The 5,000-nt window shown below is 52.8% G+C and overlaps 1 non-coding gene across 1 annotated transcript in view; it reads left to right on the top strand.

Annotated features, from left to right (window-relative positions):
- Positions 1–3,742: 3,742 nt before the first annotated feature.
- The window catches only part of LOC124749541, a 1,909-nt gene continuing 651 nt past the window's right edge, over positions 3,743–5,000 (top strand). The window contains exon 1 of the ribosomal RNA XR_007011891.1: positions 3,743–5,000. This exon is cut by the window's right edge and continues 651 nt beyond it. This is a non-coding gene — a ribosomal RNA (small subunit ribosomal RNA).

Genomic DNA, 5,000 nt, shown 5'->3' with positions numbered 1-5,000 from the left:
CACTTACGAGCGAGAGACGCGATCGCGTTGCTCACTGTACGGCGTCCGATACCGAGCCATCAGCATGTCGGTCCCCATGCGCGTTGCACTCGCACTCGCAGTCGCAAAAACGTGGGGCAAATATATTACGCGGAAGAGCTATAACAGACCGAGCCCCACTGCATGGGGGGAGTCTTTGTCACTAATGTACACAGATGGAACATTTTGGACTGGAACCAGATTACCCGTACACACGGCGCTGATTAGTAATCAATGCAGAGCCATCAAACTACAGCAAATATACACAACTGTCCGTATACATGCTGAAAGAGTCTGCCCACAATGGGAACCACACGTCAGCCAGACACTCTGATCACGCACCACTCTCTGCTTCTAACAGGCGCACATACAATATGTAAGCACCAGCATGGAACAACATCCAGTGCATCTTCTCCGCCACATTACACAATCCACACTATCACAACCAGACCAGGAGGTCCATGCGGAAAATACAATATCCCAGCCTTTCGACATCCACCATTGCGCAGACCAGGCACCAACACCCACACATGTCCTATACAACGGTGCACCCAACATCACAATAGTACCTCCTGTCACAGCGCACAAACAATGACATGAGTCAAAGACACAGGTCTCACACAAGCATAGAATTGGAGCGCCGCCTCTAATAAGCCAAAGGTGCATCCTGACGTGACAAATCTGATCATGTCACAAGCATTCACTTACTATAATCACTATCAACGAACCTGCCGCCCCCGCCCCCCCCCCTACACCTTTCCTTACAACAACGTGTAACCTAACCTAACCTAACCTAACCTATGTTGTACCTTAACCTAACCTATGTTGTACCTTAACCTAACCTATGTTGTACCTTAACCTAACCTATGTTGTACCTTAACCTAACCTATGTTGTACCTTAACCTAACCTATGTTGTACCTTAACCTAACCTATGTTGTACCTTAACCTAACCTATGTTGTACCTTAACCTAACCTATGTTGTACCTTAACCTAACCTATGTTGTACCTTAACCTAACCTATGTTGTACCTTAACCTAACCTATGTTGTACCTTAACCTAACCCATGTTGTACCTTAACCTAACCCATGTTGTACCTTAACCTAACCCATGTTGTACCTTAACCTAACCCATGTTGTACCTTAACCTAACCCATGTTGTACCTTAACCTAACCCATGTTGTACCTTAACCTAACCCATGTTGTACCTTAACCTAACCCATGTTGTACCTTAACCTAACCCATGTTGTACCTTAACCTAACCCATGTTGTACCTTAACCTAACCCATGTTGTGCCTTAACCTAACCCATGTTGTGCCTTAACCTAACCCATGTTGTGCCTTAACCTAACCCATGTTGTGCCTTAACCTAACCCATGTTGTGCCTTAACCTAACCCATGTTGTGCCTTAACCTAACCCATGTTGTGCCTTAACCTAACCCATGTTGTGCCTTAACCTAACCCATGTTGTGCCTTAACCTAACCCATGTTGTGCCTTAACCTAACCCATGTTGTGCCTTAACCTAACCCATGTTGTGCCTTAACCTAACCCATGTTGTGCCTTAACCTAACCCACGTTGTGCCTTAACCTAACCCACGTTGTGCCTTAACCTAACCCACGTTGTGCCTTAACCTAACCCATGTTGTGCCTTAACCTAACCCATGTTGTGCCTTAACCTAACCCATGTTGTGCCTTAACCTAACCCACGTTGTGCCTTAACCTAACCCACGTTGTGCCTTAACCTAACCCACGTTGTGCCTTAACCTAACCCACGTTGTGCCTTAACCTAACCCACGTTGTGCCTTAACCTAACCCACGTTGTGCCTTAACCTAACCCACGTTGTGCCTTAACCTAACCCACGTTGTCCCCTAAAGTAACCCACGTTGTCCCCTAACGTAACCCACGTTGTCCCCTAACGTAACCCATGTTGTCGCCTAAACCTGCTCTGTAATTGTTATACGACTCGTTCAATTAGTGTAGTGTTGCCCACCCGCAACCCTCGCAATATAGTTCGCTACTCGCACTGCCCGCTCCCCTGTGTATCGCTTCATGTTAAACACCTTGCAAGTCTTGCTGACTTTCCACATGCTCCTGCTGTACACTGTAATGTGGATGGCAGCAGGACGTACATGCCGCCCCTCCCCACGTCCCCACCTTGCCCCCCTGCCTTCGCAAGCTGGTTGGTGAGAAGTTTGCATGTTCAATGCCCTTCGCATGCGACGTACTCAGGCTACGTTGTGGTGCGGCCTGTGTCAACCGTCCGCTAATGTCGTACGCGTAAACCACAATCTGTACTGCACATTCGTCCTTATGTACCGAATGATACATCGTGGCACATGTGTGACCGTACAACGACTGCGCCCAAAAACGGCGGACCATACAGTGCAAATATTGTGCACGCAGCTACGTGTCGTCTCCCTATGAGAGCTGGATTGCAGTGTGGTACGCCATAGAGACGTGTGGGAGGAACGGACGCCGTGGATGGCGATCAGCATGAGCTGTCTGTTGATGTATTCGGACCTAGTCGTCTCTCCTCACACACCGTGATGGCATGGTGCACCGCGTTCCATATCTGCGACATGCTACAGAGGCCGGTTGACAGTCGTTCGAGCAATGGACATCGCATACGTACGGGGGCCACCTTCCACGTATTGTCTAGGCGTGCACATTTTGTTGCGTGTATGTGGGCAGACGTAGTGTGGCGTGACACCTGACACAGGCATGCAATAATCGTTGAAGTTGCAAATGGCGATGGACGCCTGCGTTTTCTGGTGAAGTTACGCAAATGAACAAATGGTAACCTGTTGTGGTGCGGTTGTTCTCGCTAGGGGTGAATCGGTGATGGCGACGATAGGTTGAGGTACGAACCGGTTGTTCCAGCGATACCCACCATGCCGACGAAACTGAACGGCATCTGGGTGTGAAGCGATACGCGGCGGTGGCTGGGTGGGACCGTCCCCGGCCGGTGAGGGGGCGCCTCCCGGCGTGCTGGCCGCGCGGTGCGTGGGCGCACGCGCTACAGCCGGCTGGTGGGGGCGGCCAGTGGCAGGCGCGCCGGCCGACGGACGCGGCAGGCGTCGCAGCTGCGCGCCGGCGCACCCTGCGCGCGGCGCCGTGCGGCCAAAGTAGGTCCTCGCGGGCCCGGTGCGAAGCGCGGTGGACATCTTCAGTGTGCTGGTCCGATTGAGGACTGTGTGCGTTGAGGATGCGCCGCCGCCCGGCGCTCGGCGCCGCGACGCCGTCTGCTGCTCGGTCGCCCCAGCGGTTCTCGCTGGTGGTTTGTATCGCAGCTGTGCGGATGTGTTGGCGCGTGCGCTGTGCTGGGAGAGTTCGCTTCGGCACCCAAGTGGGGCTTTTGTCCTTCTGTGGCGCTGGCGTTGGAGCTGCCGGTCACCGTAGGTGGCGCGTGTTGTCTCCCGCCGGCAATGCCACGACAGCACGCTCCCGGGCCTCTGTCGGCAGCGGCAAGCTCAGTTGGGAGCACGGGTGGTCGCACCGAAAGCGTCTACTCGCCTAACTCCGGGCGATTGCGCCTCTCTCGAACCCGACCAAGTACTTGGGACGGCGCTGCGCGCCGCCGGGACCTGAGAGGGTTTCGAGGTGTATTGTGCAGGGGAGCTCAGCCTCCTCCTGTTTGCAGAATGATTGAGCGGACGCTTGCGTGTTCGCGCGGGCCCCCGGGACACACTCCCGGGCGGCCGGCTGCTCAGCTCTAGTTGACGCAGCTCCCTGGTTGATCCTGCCAGTAGTCATATGCTTGTCTCAAAGATTAAGCCATGCATGTCTCAGTACAAGCCGCATTAAGGTGAAACCGCGAATGGCTCATTAAATCAGTTATGGTTCCTTAGATCGTACCCACGTTACTTGGATAACTGTGGTAATTCTAGAGCTAATACATGCAAACAGAGTCCCGACCAGAGATGGAAGGGACGCTTTTATTAGATCAAAACCAATCGGTCGGCTCGTCCGGTCCGTTTGCCTTGGTGACTCTGAATAACTTTGGGCTGATCGCACGGTCCTCGTACCGGCGACGCATCTTTCAAATGTCTGCCTTATCAACTGTCGATGGTAGGTTCTGCGCCTACCATGGTTGTAACGGGTAACGGGGAATCAGGGTTCGATTCCGGAGAGGGAGCCTGAGAAACGGCTACCACATCCAAGGAAGGCAGCAGGCGCGCAAATTACCCACTCCCGGCACGGGGAGGTAGTGACGAAAAATAACGATACGGGACTCATCCGAGGCCCCGTAATCGGAATGAGTACACTTTAAATCCTTTAACGAGTATCTATTGGAGGGCAAGTCTGGTGCCAGCAGCCGCGGTAATTCCAGCTCCAATAGCGTATATTAAAGTTGTTGCGGTTAAAAAGCTCGTAGTTGGATTTGTGTCCCACGCTGTTGGTTCACCGCCCGTCGGTGTTTAACTGGCATGTATCGTGGGACGTCCTGCCGGTGGGGCGAGCCGAAGGCGTGCGACCGCCTCGTGCGTGCTCGTGCGTCCCGAGGCGGACCCCGTTGAAATCCTACCAGGGTGCTCTTTATTGAGTGTCTCGGTGGGCCGGCACGTTTACTTTGAACAAATTAGAGTGCTTAAAGCAGGCAAGCCCGCCTGAATACTGTGTGCATGGAATAATGGAATAGGACCTCGGTTCTATTTTGTTGGTTTTCGGAACCCGAGGTAATGATTAATAGGGACAGGCGGGGGCATTCGTATTGCGACGTTAGAGGTGAAATTCTTGGATCGTCGCAAGACGAACAGAAGCGAAAGCATTTGCCAAGTATGTTTTCATTAATCAAGAACGAAAGTTAGAGGTTCGAAGGCGATCAGATACCGCCCTAGTTCTAACCATAAACGATGCCAGCCAGCGATCCGCCGCAGTTCCTCCGATGACTCGGCGGGCAGCCTCCGGGAAACCAAAGCTTTTGGGTTCCGGGGGAAGTATGGTTGCAAAGCTGAAACTTAAAGGAATTGACGGAAGGGCACCA

The sequence above is a fragment of the Schistocerca piceifrons genome, unplaced genomic scaffold (genome assembly GCF_021461385.2).
Source record: "Schistocerca piceifrons isolate TAMUIC-IGC-003096 unplaced genomic scaffold, iqSchPice1.1 HiC_scaffold_439, whole genome shotgun sequence".
NCBI classification, from domain to species: Eukaryota; Metazoa; Arthropoda; class Insecta; order Orthoptera; family Acrididae; genus Schistocerca; species Schistocerca piceifrons.
Note: the sequence above shows the minus strand (reverse complement) of the source record. Positions and strands in the feature narration are given on the sequence as shown.